Raw genomic sequence first — 17,059 nt, 5'->3', positions numbered from 1 at the left:
TTTACCGATCATAAAAGTTTAAAGTAAATTATGACTCAGAAAGATTTGAACTTGAGACAACAAAGATGGCTCGAGCTACTAAAAGACTATGAATTGGTAATTGATTATCATCTGAGGAAAGCAAACGTAGTTGCAGATGCTTTCAGTAGAAAATCTCTGTTTCCTTTGAGAGCAATGAATACTCAGGTAAGCTTATTTGATGATGGTTCGATATTAGCTGAGTTGAAAGCTAAACTGGTTTTTCTCAGCAAATTTGTGAAGCTCAAAAATATGATACCGAGTTACAAGCTAAAAAATTGCAATGTGAGTCGAAGAGTGATTCAGACTATCAAATCAGAGCCGATGATTGTTTAATGTTCTGAAAAAGAAATCTGCATACCAAAGAATTCTAAACTTATTCAGAAAATTTTGCATGAAGCACATAGTGGTTGTCTATCTGTTCACCAAGGGAGTACTAAAATGTATAATGATTTGAAACAACTGTATTGGTGGTTGGGTATGAAACGAGACATTTCGAAATTTTTATCGAGATGTTTAGTGTGTCAGTAAGTCAAAGCTGAACATCAAGTGCTTTTAGGATTGTTCCAACCAGGGATAATACTAGAATGGAAATGGGATAGAATTACAATGGATTTCGTATTGGGTTTGCCTCTATCTATGAAAAAGAAAGATGCTATCTAGGTTGTCGTAGATCAATTAATGAAATCAGCGCATTTCATTACAGTACGTACTGATTATTCACTTGATAGATTAGCTGAATTGTACATTTCTAAAATTGTTAGATTGCACGGGGTGTCAGTTTTGATTATTTCAGATAAAGATCCAAGGTTTACATCGTGATTTTGGAACAGCTTTCATTCGTAAACTGACGGATAGTCCGAAAGAGTAATTCTGGTTCTCGAATATATGCTTCGATGTTGTGTTTTAGAGTTCGAAGGCAATTGGGAGAAATTTTTTCCATTGGTTGAATTTTCGTATAACAACAGCTTTCAATCGAGTATAAAGATGGCACCGTACGAAGCTTTGTATGGTCACAAATGTTAAACTCTGTTGTATTGGACCGAGTTGAGTGAGAAAAAGATTCACAGGGTTGGTTTGATCCGAGAAACAGAAGAGAAAGTGAAAGTGATTTGCAACAATTTAAAAGTAGCTTCTAATCGATAGAAATCATATACGGATTTAATTGAATTTCAAATTGGTGATAAAGTATTTCTAAAAGTGCCTCCGTGGAAGAAAATCATTCGATTTGGTCGTAAAGGTAAACTGAGTTTGCGATTTATCGAGCCATATGAGATCATCAAAATAATAGGTCTAGTGGCATATCGACTAGCTTTACCGATTGAGTTAGAAAAGATCCACAATGTGTTTCATATGTCGGTGTTACATTGATATAGATTGGATCCTTCACACGTAATTTCTCTAGCAGAAATAGAAATTCAACCTGATATGACGTTCAACGAGGAACTGATCAAAATTCTAGCATGTGAGGTTAAATAGTTAAGAAAAAAAAGCGTAGCTCTCGTGGACGTACTTTGGCAACAACATGATGTTGAAGAGGCTATGTGGGAATCAAAGGAAGCTATGAGAAAATAGTACCTTAACCTTTTTGCTGGTAAGATTTTCAGGGACGAAAATCCCTAAGGGGGGAGAGTTATACCAGTCTGTTTTTAGCAAATCAGAATAGTGGTTTCGAAACCACAAATCCAAGTTCAAAAAATTATTTTAATATTATTTTAAGTGTCTACAGTATGATATTATGTTGGTGTGAAAATTTCGTTAAGAAATTTTATCGTTTGATTGGTCAATATGATAAAATGACTAAATCGCGTAAAGCGTAAAAGTTGAATTCTATTTGTTAAATGCACTAAATGACTATGAATATTAAATATGGAGGCCCTTAAGTAACAAATGGACCATTATTAAGGTATATGGACATTAATGGACATGAAATGTAGGATATAAATATTTTATCACAAGGTTAATTTGGTAATTTGTCTAATAAGGTTAATTAATTAAAACAAAAACAATTTTATGCCCATGTTCATCATCTTCAACCGAATTGAAAAGAAAACTAAAGCTTGGAGAGCATTTTAGTGTTCGTCCATTGCATGCTTAAATTGTAAGTTCGTTTTTGCTTGGTTTTTAATGATTTCTATGTTTTTATAATTGTTGCAACTAGTTCTAGCTAGCCTAGGGACTATTTTGCAAAATTGTTAAATATTTTGAAAGTTTCCATTGGCGAAAATATGTGTTCTTTGATGTTTGATGATGAAATATGAAATCTTGTTGCTAGATTTACATATTTTGTAAAGTGAATTTGAGTAAAAATGCAAAATAGGAATTTCTTTGTGAAAATGTGAAAATGTGTGGTTAAATGTGTGAAAAGTTGATAAATGTGGCCTGCTAAGGGCATTATAGTAATTCGGCTATCCTGAGTGTTAAAGAAATTTCATGAATTTGTCACTTTGTGTAATAAGGACTAAATTGTAAAAGTGGTAACATTTTAGGGGTAAAAGTGTAAATGTGCTTAAATGTGTGTTTTGGATTAAATTGAATAGAGAGATTATTAAATATGTTAATTTTGAATATATTTAGATCAAGAAAATTGGAATTCGATCTAGATCGGGGGAAAACTAAAGTTATTGGCTAATGGACTTATTCCATCGTTTTCACATTCGAGATAAGTTCGTATGTGATAAATTTCATTATAAGTGTATTTTAAATGCTTTGATATTGTATAAGTTGTGAATGCGAGAATTCGAATAAGTTCGACAATGACTCAATGGTAATTCGGCATTCGAAATCACGGTTGAACCTTAGGAATAGTTTAGGATACTAGTGACATGTCATTAGGGGATACATTAAGTTGGCTTCGAGCCATTATATTAGCACTTCGGGTGCGAGTTATACCGATTTGGCTTCGGGCCATGAATATCAATTGATTTGGCTTTAGGTTATAATATTAGTACTTCGGATATAAGTTATCTTGATTTGGCTTCGGGCCATGGTATAGGTACTTACTGTGCAAGACTTCTGAGTATCCGACTTCTATTCCGAATGGCTCAAGAGGTAAATGAATGATGTGGTTGAGAATGAGATTGGTACGAGATGATACAGGTATGTGCATAAACCATATTAGCTTTGAATCAAAGAAATGGTGAAGAAAATATATAGTTTTGTGAATGAGTAATTGAAAGGATTGTTAGTTGATGTGAATTCATGTATCTATAACCAATTGTTGAATTATGTGTTTATGATTATATTGAGTTTATTTCATACGAGCTTACTAAGCTTTATAGCTTACATCGTTATTTTTCTATGTGTTTTTTAGTAAGTTCAAAGCTAGCTCGGATTCGGGGATCGTCAGAGATTTCGTCACACTATCCTACAATCAATTTGGTACTTTTATGTTTTGATTATATGGCATGTATAGGTACTTTGATCATGTTGGTAATGTTTTGGTAATAATTTTGGCCATTAAAATTGGCTTATAAATGTATATGTCTTGGTTTTGTATATAATAGCCATGAGAGTTGGCTTATTTTGAGTTAATTTGCTTGTGTATATGTGTATGTGCATATAATTTATGACATGTAAATTGAGGTTTGTTTTGATGATGCTTATTAATAGTTGGTATTATGGAAGTTGAATGTTGATATTGGTGATGTTATTTGTTTTTGAATCAAGGTAAAGAATGTGTGTTTTAAGTAGCTATATTGATGATCTAAGTTTATGAGATTTTGGGTATGAATGGATTGGTCTATTTTGCCACTTGTATGTATTGAGAAATGTGGTATAGAATATGCATGAATTAGGTTTAAATTGGCTAGTTTAAATGCCTATTTATGCTATATGATGGTGCAAATTGATGTGTTGTAGGTACATTCAAATTTGGGTGGTAATTTGGCTTGGTAAATAGCCTATTTTTGTCCACACGGGCAGAGACACGGGCGTGTGTCTTAGTCGTGTGTTACACAGGGTTATGTTACACGGCCGTGTGTCTTCTAGTGTTAAAATTGAAATCAAGTTAGTATGTTCCACACAGTCTCACACAGGGGTTTGTGACTTGGCCGTGTGGCATAAGTCAATATACCCTACAGGTTTGGCACGGTCTAGCACACGGTCTAGCACATGGGCATGTATGACCATTTTTAGGGCACACGGGCTAGCCACATAGACGTGTATGTTGGCCGTGTGACCCAAGTCAAAGAGTTACACTGGGATGAATACAGGTTGGGACACGACCATGTGCTCCCATTTCGAATGTCCACACGCCTGTGACACGGGTCTATATGTGGCCATGTGAGAGACACGGCCGGGCCACACGAGCGTGTATCCCCTACTTTGAGAAAAAATTTCTAAGTTTTGTAAAAATTTCTTGAGCTATCGATTTAGTCCCGAACCACTCCCAAAGCATGTTTAGGGCCTCGTAGGCTCGTTATAGGGACATTATGCTTGAGTTGGAATAATGTTTGCATGAAATGTTAAATTATATATGAATTGAATGTTTAAATGTTTTATAAGTTCTGTAATACTCCATAACCCTATTCCGGCGTTAAATATGGGTAAGGGGTGTTACAATAAATTTCAAAATTTTAGCATATTCATCCATGGAAAAAATTCTATACTTTGATAACTTTTCAAATTAATCCCAAATTTAGATAGATTAAGTTATCCCGATCTCAAAAAATATAAATATTAGTAAAAAACGGGACAAGAATACTTACCCAATTAAGCTTGATTAGTTTCTTCTCTCTCTCCTAGGGTTTCCATGTATTTTGGGGATGAAGATGATAATAATATGATGATATTTCTTATTTATTAATTTATCATCTTTTAATTATTTTAGTCCTTAACCTTTTTCTAATTTTTCCATGGATAAACCACCAAAAATATCTACTAACTTTTCTTTAATGGACTAATTACCATATAAGGACCTCAAATTTTGAATTCCATAGCTATTTGATCCTTCTAGCTTCTAGAATCCAACTTTTACATTTTATGCAATTTGGTCCTTTCAGTAATTAAGCACATAATCGGTAAAATTTTCTTATTAGAATTTTCTTACGACATTCTTATCAAAATACTAACCATGCAAAAATATAAAAAGTAAATTTTCTTTCCAACTCAGATTTGTGGTCCCGAAACCACTATTCCGATTTCACTAAAAATAGGCTATTACACAAGTTCTTTAGACGAAAGTGTTGTACTGAATAAGGGAAACTGATAGCAAAGTTACTATAAACTAGTATGTGCTAGTGAATAAGATCTTCAAGAAAAGCCGTAGGAAGTTAAAGAGAATAGGAATCAGAGTGCGCAACGAAAGTGTGATGGTTGGTTTAAAAGTAGAAATAGCATATTTTGTAATTAAGCATGTGACGTGTCAGTAGGTAAATTTTGAGGACGAAATTCTTATTAGAGGGGGAGAGTTGTCACACCCAAAAATTGAACCTAGTAGTTTCAAGGGTAAGTTAGGGATTTTAGCTCGAAATAGGTTCGAAAATTTTGAATTATGGAAACCCAAAATTATTTACGACAATAACTTTTTAAAAATCAAATCAATTTTTGAAAATAAGGTAGGAAAGATCTTCAATTTTGAAAAGAGGACTGCTTTATAAAAAGGTTTAAGTTTGGAATGGTTTTAAAGCAATTATACCAAAGGTCTAAAAATACCCTATTTTTCGCTCCGTCGACATTAAACTCACAATAGTTTTTTCCCTCACCCTTATTGTTATCGTCCTGTAATAGCCCGTTTTGAGTCAAATCAAAACAGTGGTTTCAGGACCACAAATCTGAAGTCAAAATATTTATTTTATTATTTTATTAAATTTTGCAGCATGATAGCATTATTGTGTGAAAGTTCTGTAAAGAAATTTTACTGTTTGAATGCTTAATTCGATAAAAATGACTAAATCGCATAAAGTGTAAAAGTGGAGTTCTATTAGTTAAAGGTGTCAATTGGCCTTGGATTTTAAATATGATGGCCTTAAATGGAAATTAGACCATTTTATATGTTGATGGACATTAATGGACATCCATTATGAGATTTTATATGTTTATTACTAAGGTTAATAAGGTGAATTAGTTATTAAGTTATAATTAAATAAAACAAAAGATAAAAATTGGTGTTCATCTTCTTTCTCAATCGAAATTAAGAGAAGAAAAAAACACTATTATAGGGTTTCAAAGGTTTGGCACTCTCTTAGCTTGATTAAGATTAAGAAAAGTGGAATACAGACTTGGATCAGGGAAAAGATAAAGCTACCAACTAATTCTTTCGATTCACTATTTTAGCATCCAAGGTAAGTTCGTATGTAATAAGCATTGTTATATTTATGTTTTTAATGCTTTAATATAGTATAAATTGTATATATGTGACTATTGTTATGTTTGACGACATATTGGATAAATATGGTACTTATTGTGCGTTCGATATAGCTTCAGCTAAATTTGGCACTTAGTGTGCGATCTGAGATAGCTTCGGCTATGTATGGCACTTAGTTTGCAAGATATCGAGTATGACATTTAGTGTGCGAGATATTGAGAATGGCACTTAGTGTGCGAGATATTGAGTATGGCACTTAGTGTGCGAGGCATCGAGTATGCAATGGCATTTCATGTATGTATGAACTTGTCATGGATTGGTACAGGAATGTACATGTATGTTATGAGCTTAAAATCAAAGAAGTTACAAAGTTTGTATATAAGCTTATGAATAAGCATATGAAAGGTTTGTTAGAAATCTTGAATTTCATGTATTATGTTTAAATTGATAAATGGTAATTGTATTAGTTCAGTTTATGTCATACGAGCTTACTAAGCTATAAAGCTTACCTTGTTTATTTTTCCATGTCTTATAGTGATTAAAGCTAGCTCAGATCTGGGAGTCATTGAGAACATCATTGCACTATCGAACATCGATTTTGGGTACTTTTGTAGTTATGTATATATGGTATATGGCATGTATAGGCTTATGTCATTTTGGTATGCTTGTTGGATATGTATTTTGACCATTCAAGTTGGCATAAAATGATGAACTTGATGATTCTTATGATGGTACAAATGGTTCTATTTTTAATGTTTGGTAATCAACCTATATTGAATGAATGGGATTGAATTGACTATGTATGTTTGGATTTATTTTTGTTAAATGAATTATACATGTGAATTATGTTTAGTGAGACAAGTTAAGTTGATAGTTATTTGAATAGGTGAATGGTAAGGAATTGAGTATAGAAATTGGTTGAAATGGATATGATATGATTGAGTATTGGTTGATGACTTTTGGCTGCAAAAATTGTGCCTTAAAATGGAGTTTGAATAGGTATGTGCTTAAAGGGTGGCAAATTGGCTTTGCAAATGGCCTATTTGTTTCCACACGGGCAGAAACACGGGCGTGTGTCTCAGTCGTGTGCGACACACGATTAAGTTACACGGCTGTGTGTCCCCTAGTGTTGAAATTGAATTGAAGTCAGTATGCTCCACACGGTCTCACACACGGGCATGTGACTAGCCGTGTGGTATAAGTCAGTATACCCATAAATGGAAAATGGCCTAGCACATGGGCGCGTGTGGTCATTTTGAAGGGCACATGGACATGTGGTTAGCCGTGTGACCTAAGTCAGTATACCCTCTAGTTTTCACACGGCCTGGCACATTGGTGTAACGCCCCCACGCCCGAGACCGTCGCCGGAGTCGAGTATGAGGTGTTACTAAGCTTAATTTAACATATTTAGAACTTTGGATTATTTATTTCTACATTCACAGCTTTTAAGCTACTTGCATCACAGTCACAAGAAAAATCATATCTTGAGTTACGAAACTCGAAATCAAGATTCATAAATTTTCCCTAAATCTAGACTCATATACCTATCTACTAATTTTTTTCTAGAATTTTTGGTTGGGCCAATTAGTACAGTTTATTAGTTAAAGTTACCCCTGTTTCAGGACTTGACTGGTCTGACCTCTATTTACTACGAACCACATTTCTCTCTGTAAAAAATCCATATAACTATGAAGTTTATTTCTACTAAAACTAGACTCAATAAGGATTCTGAGAATATAAAATACACTACCTAATTATATCTTTACAATTTATGGTGAATTTCTAAAGTTGGAATAGGGGATTCAGAAACTGCTATGACCCTGTTTCACTAAAATTCAAATATCTTGTAACATATAATTCCTTTACCTGTTTCATTTGTTTCATGTGAAACTATACATAATAAGCTTCAATTTGATATGTAGTCCATCACCAAGTTCAATTTCTATGATTTTAGTAAATTTTAAACTCGCGTCGGTGTTGCTGCGAGATTCATTTATGGCAAATTTCATCCCTTTTATGAGTTTTTATGCACTAAGTATCTTAATAATTTTCCTTAACATCAAATATAATCTAAACTAACTATTTTCATAATTTATCATTATCAAGCATTTCCTCAACCATTCCATCACCCTACCATAAGATCATTTACACAAAAAGGTATATTGCTATACATGCCATACTTAAATTTACAAGCCATTACCAAAAGTCTTAGGATAGTGTGGTGAGCTTTAGACCTATCCCGACTCTGAGCTGGCTTGTCCAAAACTAGAATGAGTAAGAAGGAGGGAGTAAGCATAAATGCTTAGTAAGTTCACATGCAAATAGCAAGTAACACAACTAAATAAGCAAACATAAAACATCATTTGCATAATCATCACCGAGATATTCATATCACATTTTCATTTATCATCTTACCATATTGTTGTTATATCGAGTTTTCAACCCGAGGGTTAAATACATACCTGTCCAAAATATCCATTTCACATCACTTACCAATACGTCTCTTTACATCTCGAATATTCCTCCATTTGAGTAGAATTTTACCCGTTGAACACATCGGAATATAATTCGGATACACGGATAAATTGCACATAAGTGCCACATATTCAATCAAGCAATCATGTAACCCGCCCATAAGCGAACTCGGACTCAACTCAACGAGCTCAGGCGTTCGCATCCATAAGTGAACTCGGACTCAACTCAACGAGTTCGGATGCCTAGTTACATCTCACGAACTCGGACTCAACTCAACGAGTTCGGACATTTGTATCCATAAGTGAACTCGGGCTCAACTCAACGAGTTCGGATGCCCAAACATCCTAGTGACATGTCACTTGTATCCTAATCTATTCCTAAGGTTCAAACGGGATTTTTCCTCGAGCACTTATCCTTGCCGTCTTCCGTAGAATGCCAAAATCAATACTCGGTAACAATTATATTTAACAAGTAGTTCACATAATTTACATATTATTTGAAATTAACCACAAAGCATACATTTCATAATAAAATTCAGCTTAACATATAATTAACATCAATAACTTAAAAATAACCATTATGCTACATTATTTACACATGAACTTACCTTGGTACCAAAATACAAAGATTTTGCAATTTAGTCCATAATCTTTTCTTTTCCTCGATTGAGGTCGATTCCACGTCTTTCTTGATCTAAAATAACACATTTAGCTTATTTAATACTCACATTATCAAATTAATCCTTAACTCAAATTTTGGCAAAATTACAATTTTACCCCTAAACTTTTGCATATTTACATTTTTGCCCCTAGGCTCGGGATTAAACTTTATTCCTTATTCTTATGTTTTACAACATCCTGATCACTTTTCTCTTCTATGGAAACATCAAATTCTCACTCTAACATGTACTTGTGACTATTAGGTATTTTTACCGATTAAGCCCTTTTACTCGTTTTTGCTTAAAATCGAGTAGTACAAGTTGTCTAACATAATTTAAAACTTCATATTCTATCATAAAACATCAAAATACACAAATTTCACCTATGGGTATTTTTCCAAATATAAACCCTAGGTTAAATTATTGCTAACATAAGCTTTATCGAGTTTAGGGATCTCAAAACGTAAAAATCATTAAAAGCGGGCTTGGAATCACTTACTATGGAGCTTGGAAGCTTGAAACAAACCCTAGCTATGGAGAACCATTGAAATTTCGGCCTAATGAAGAAGATGGACAAAATTGGCTTTTAATTTTGTTTTAATTCATTTTAATAACTAAATGACCAAAATACCCTTACTACTAAACTTTCCAAAATTCCTTCCATGTCCTAATTTTGTCCATGAACTTAAAATTGGTCAAATTTCTATTTAAGACCTCCTCATTAATATTCCAAAACAATTTCATACTAAAAACTTCTAGAATGCAAGTTTTGCAACTTATTCGATTTAGTCCCTACTTTCAATTTAAGCACTTTAGGCATAGAATTTCATCACGAAATTTTCACACAATCATGCAATCATATCATAAACCTCAAAATAATTATAAAATAATTATTTCTATCTCGAATTTATGGTCACGAAACCACTTTCCGATTAGGCCCTAATTCGGGATATTACAACTCTCCCCCCTTAAGGATTTTCGTCCTCGAAAATCTTACCGGTAAACAGATGTGGGTATTGATTTCTCATAGTTTCTTCGGATTCCTATGTACCTTCTTCTACTCCATGCCTTTGCCACAACACCTTCACAAGTGTAACATTTTTATTCCTTAGTTGTTTGACTTCTTGAGCTAAAATCTTAATCGGTTCTTCTTCGTAGGTCATATCTGGTTGTAGTTCAATTTCTGTCGGTGAAACTACATGTGAAGGATCCGAACGATACCGACGTAACATACATACGTGGAACACATCATGAATCTTCTCTAATTTAGGTGGTAATGCTAGCCGATATGCTACCGGTCCAACTTTTTCAATTACTTCATACGGCCCAACAAAATGCGGACTTAATTTGCCCTTCCATCCAAATCTAAGGACTTTCTTCCATGGAGTCACCTTTAAAAATACTTTATCACCAACTTGAAATTCAATGTCCTTTCGCTTTAGGTCTGCATAAGATTTCTATCTATCTGAAGCGACTTTCAAACAATCTCAATTATCTTCACTTTTCTTCGATTTCTTTTATTAGATCAACTCCATAAATCGATTTTCCTTGAGTTCAGTCCAATACAATGGTGTTCGACACTTACGACCATATAATGCTTCATAAGGTGCCATTTTCAAGCTCGTCTGATAACTATTATTGTAAGCAAATTCCACCAACGGTAAGTATCTTTCCCAACTTCCTTGAAATTCCAATACACAACATCTAAGCATATCTTCAAGAATCTGAATTATTCTTTCTGATTGTCCATGAATTTGTGGATGAAAAGTAGTACTGAAATTTAACTTCCTACCTATCGCGTCTTGCAACTTTTGCCAAAACCGCGAGGTAAACCTTGGATCTCTATCTGAAATAATCGATAATGGTATTCCGTGTAATCTAACAATTTCTCTAATATACAGTTCAGCCAACTTGTTAAGAGAATAATCCGTACGTACCGGGATAAAATGAGCCGACTTAGTTAATCTGTCAACTATTACCCAGATGGCATCTTTCTTTCCCGGAGTCAATGGCAATCCTGAAACAAAATCCATAGTAATCCGATCCCATTTCCATTCAGGAACCATAATAGGCTGGAGTAATCCTGAAGGTACTTGGTGTTCAGCATTCACCTGTTGACAAATTAAGCATTTGGACACAAACTCTGATATATCTCTTTTCATTCCATTCCACCAATACATTTTCTTCAAGTCATTATACATTTTCGTACTACCCGGATGAATCGAGAAATAACCACTATGTGCTTCCTGTAGGATCTTTTGAATCAATTCCTCATTCTTCGGTACACAAATCCGATCTTTAAACATTAAGCACCCATCAGAACCAATTCAAATCGATCCGTGTCGACTTCACACTATTTTCTTTTGGCTAGCAAATCTTGATCATTTTCCGAGTTTGAAATCTCTTGTAAAAACATCGGTCTTGCTCTTAACTCGCTAGAATCGAATCGTCATCCGACATTTTCAATCGAGTGTTCATAACTCTCAAAGCAAACAACAACTTTCTACTTAAAGCATCGGCAACCACATTCGCTTTTCCGGATGATAATCAATAACAAGCTCATAATCTTTCAATAACTCCAACCATCTTCATTGTCTCAAATTCAAGTCTTTTTATGACATCAAGTATTTAAGACTTTTGTGATCGATATATACTCGGCACTTTTCACCATACAAATAATGTCGCCAAATCTTCAAAGCAAACACCATCGCAGCTAATTCCAAATCATGAGTAGGATAATTCCTCTCATGAGGTTTTAACTCGCCTCAAGCATAAGCCACCACTTTTCCTTCTTGCATGAGTACACACCCAAACCATTTAGAGAAGCATCACTATACACCACAAATTCTTTACCTAATTCGGGTTGTACCAACACCGGTGCTTGATTAATAACTTTTTCAATTCTTCAAAACTCGTTGACATTCTTCCGTCCATTCAAATTTAACATCCTTTCGGAGTAGTCTAGTCATAGGAGCAGCAATTATCGAAAATCCATTTACAAACCGCCGATAATACCCACTAGCCCCAAGAAACTTCTAACTTCGATTCGTTTTGGTGGTTTCAATCAACAATGGCTGAAATTTTACTAGGATCAACCCGTATACCATCACCGAAACAATATGACCCAAAAATCCAACTTCCGGAGCCAAAATTCACTTTTACTAAACTTAGCATACAAATGCTTATCTTTCAAAGTTTGCAAAACTATCCTCAAATGCTCAAGATGCTCTGTCTCATCTTTTGAATAAATTAAAATATCATTTATAAACACCACAACAAATCTGTCCAAGTATGGTCGAAATATGCGATTCATTAAATCCATAAACACAGTAGAGCATTTGTCAACCCGAATGGCATAACTAAAATTCATAATGACCGTACCTTGTTCTAAAAGCGCTTTTAGGCACATCGACTCCTTTACCCGCAGTTGGTAATACCGGATCTCAAGTCAATCTTTGAAAACCATGTCGCTCCTTTTAGCTGATCAAACAAATCATCAATTCTTGGCAACGGATACTTGTTTTGATTGTCACCTTGTTTAACCGCCGATAATCAACACACAACCTCATAGAACCATCCTTCTTTTTCACAAATAACACGGAGCACCCCAAGGTGAAAAACTTCGGTCTCACAAAACCTTTATCACCAACTCTTGCAATCTGCGACTTTAATTCCTTCAACTCTCTTGGTGCCATTCTATACTGAACAATCGAAATCGAGTGTTTCCGTATCAAATCAATACCAATTTCTACTTCCACCGGAGGCAAACCCGTAATTCTTCCGAAATAAGTCCACAAATTCACACACAACCGGCACTGATTCAACTTTCTTTTCAACTTATTTTGTATTAATTACATACGCCAAATAAGCTTCATAATCCTTTCTCAGATATCTTTGAGCCGACATTGAAGAAATCACACTAGGCAATGCCTCTGATTTATCTGATTCAACCCGCAGAGTTTCACCATTTTCACACTTTAATTCTATAACCTTTTCTTTGCAATTTATTTTAGCATCATGCAATGTCAACCAATCCATACCCAAAATAACATCAAACTCATCAAACGGAAACAACATCAAGTTGGCCGGAAAGTAATGATCCCGAATCATTAAAGGACATTTCTTACATACTTTATCAACGGTCACACATTTGCCTAACGGATTCGACACTCTAATCATAAATTCTGTGTTCTCAACAGGTATATTCATACTAGACACCAATTTCATGCACACATATGAATGAGTATAACCGGGATCAATCAAAGCAATAACATTAACATTATAGAGAGAAAATGTACGGTAATCACATCGGTGAGGAAGCATCTTCGCGCTTTAATAGCATAAGTTCTAGCCGAGCCCTTCCTTCAGTCAAACCGGTGCATCCTCGGCTACATTCTTCTTGCTTGTTTCACTTCCAGCTTTTCTCGGATACCTTCCCCTCGAGTCTGCACCACTAGCTTTTACATTCTAAAATTTTTCTTTCTCAGCTCTCTCTGGGCAGTTTCTAATAAAATGATCCGGAGAACCACATCGAAAACATTCATTTGCTCTGCACGGACCAAAATGATTTCTACCACACCGCTAGCTTTTCGGGTTTAACAAATCTCGAGTTCCTACACCGGCTGCAGTATTCGAGATTTAGGACCCACATTTTGCTTCTTATAATTCCCATATGATTGTCCAAATGAAGCTTGGGAACGAGGATTCATATTCCTTGACTTTCTAGGTTCTTTGTGAAAATGAACTACTCATCGGTCTTTTCTTCCAATTTCTAGTCTCAGCTTCTACCTTTTTCTTTTCTTTAAGTAGTTCTTCAGCCTTGCAAGCTCGATCAACCAGTACTACCATTTATTTTAGTTCAAGGATCCCGACAAATACTTTAATGTCTTCGTTGAGCCCGTCTTCAAATCGTCGGCACATCTTGGCTTCTGTAGGAACACATTCCCTGGCATACTTACTCAATCGAACAAACTCTCATTCATATTCGAGATCTGTCATATTACCTTGCTTCACTCAAGAAACTCTTTACATTTCGATCAATAAACCTTTCACTAATATATTTCTTCCAAACTCTTCTTGAAAGAATTCCTGTGTTACCCTCTCTTTCGGTACCACCAAATCAAAGTCTTCCACCAATTATAGGCTGAATCTCTCAACAAAGATGTAGCACATTTCAAACATTCTTCGTGTATAAGATAATTCATCAAATACCGGATAGAATTTTTAAGCCGTAACTCGCTTTCTCGCATCATCATCAATATTTGCTCTAAATTCTTCAGCCCCTTGTTTACTTAATTCATCACGGGGTTCTGTGAAATTTTATCATATCCATACCTTGAGGCATCGGGGTGCAGGTTGAGGAATTGGGGAGGTGGGGAGGTCGTACATTTGGGTTCGTGACGAACGAACTCGATGTACCATGCACTCATCATTTGGAGAAAGGCTTCCGATCCTTTTCTCCTCCTCCCCGACCAACAATGAGGGGTGGGTTTTCATCGCGCTGCTCCTTCAGTGAGCTGGCGCATTACTCTCTACTTCATCTCGCCATAGCTGGATCGGGATCCATTTACTATATAAAAAAAATTCATTTAAAAAGGTCAGAAGTCGTCACACTATCACAATTCATACATATGGCATGTATAGCAAAATCCGTCCATATAACACGTAGTCTGAGAACTGACTAAACCTGCTCTGATACCACTAAATGTAACGCCTCCATGCCCGAGACCGTCACCAGAGTCGAGTATGAGGTGTTACTAAGCTTAATTTAACATATTTAGAACTTTGGATTATTTATTTCTACATTCACAGCTTTTAAGCTACTTGCATCACAGTCACAAGAAAAATCATATCTCGAGTTACGAAACTCAAAATCAAGATCTGTAAATTTTCCCTAAATATAGACTCATATAGCTATCTACTAATTTTTTTCTAGAATTTTTGGTTGGGCCAATTAGTACAGTTTATTAGTTAAAGTTACCCCTGTTTCAGGACTTGACTGGTCTGACCTCTATTTACTACAAACCACATTTCTCTCTGTACAAAATCCATATGACTATGAAGTTTATTTCTCCTGAAACTAGACTCAATAAGGATTCTGAGAATATAAAATACACTACCTAATTATATCTTTACAATTTATGGTGAATTTCTAAAGTTGAAATAGGGGATTCAGAAACTGCTATGACCCTGTTTCACTAAAATTCAAATATCTTGTAACATATAATTCCTTTACCTGTTTCATTTGTTTCATGTGAAACTAGACATAATAAGCTTTAATTTGATATGTAGTCCATCACCAAGTTCAATTTCTATGATTTTTAGTAAATGTTTAAACTCGCGTCGTTGTTGCTGCAAAGATTCATTTATGGCAAATTTCATCCCTTTTATGAGTTTTTATGCACTAAGTATCTTAATAATTTTCCTTAACATCAAATATAATCTAAACTAACTATTTTCATAATTTATCATTATCAAGCATTTCCTCAACCATTCCATCACCCTACCATAAGATCATTTACACAAAAAAGGTATATTGCTATACATGCCGTACTTAAATTTACAAGCCATTACCAAAAGTCTTCCGGATAGTGTGACTGAGCCTTCGACCTATCCCGACTCCTGAGCTGGCTTGTCCAAAACTACAATGAGTAAGAAGGAGGGAGTAAGCATAAATGCTTAGTAAGTTCACATGCAAATAGCAAGTAACACAACTAAATAAGCAAACATAAAACATCATTTGCATAATCATCACCGAGATATTCATATCACATTTTCATTTATCATCTTACCATATTGTTGTTATATCGAGTTTTCAACCCGAGGGTTAAATACATACCTGTCCAAAATATCCATTTCACATCACTTACCAATACGTCTCTTTACATCTTGAATATTCCTCCTTTTGAGTAGAACTTTACCCGTTGAACACATCGGAATATAATTCGGATACACGGATAAATTGCACATAAGTGCCACATATTCAATCAAGCAATCATGTAACCCGCCCATAAGCGAACTCGAACTCAACTCAACGAGCTCGGGCGTTCGCATCCATAAGTGAACTCGGACTCAACTCAACGAGTTCAGATGCCTAGTTACATCCCACGAACTCGAACTCAACTCAACGAGTTCGGACATTCGCATCCATAAGTGAACTCGGACTCAACTCAACGAGTTCGGATGCCCAAACATCCTAGTGACATGTCACTTGTATCCTAATCTATTCCTAAGGTTCAAACGGGCTTTTTCCTCGAACACTTATCCTTGCCGTCTTCCGTAGAATGCCGAAATCAATACTCGGTAACAATTATATTTAACAAGTAGTTCACATAATTTACATATTATTTGAAATTAACCACAAAGCATACATTTCATAATAAAATTCAGCTTAACATATAATTAACATCAATAACTTAAAAATAACCATTATGCTACATTATTTACACATGAACTTACCTTGGTACCAAAATACAAAGATTTTGCAATTTAGTCCACAATCTTTTCTTTTCCTCGATTGAGGTCGATTCCACGTCTTTCTTGATCTAAAATAACACATTTAGCTTATTTAATACTCACATTATCAAATTAATCCTTAACTC

The sequence above is a fragment of the Gossypium arboreum genome, chromosome 4 (assembly GCF_025698485.1).
Source record: "Gossypium arboreum isolate Shixiya-1 chromosome 4, ASM2569848v2, whole genome shotgun sequence".
NCBI classification, from domain to species: domain Eukaryota; kingdom Viridiplantae; phylum Streptophyta; class Magnoliopsida; order Malvales; family Malvaceae; genus Gossypium; species Gossypium arboreum.
The sequence above is the reverse complement of the archived record's forward strand: the minus strand, read 5'-3'. Positions refer to the sequence as shown.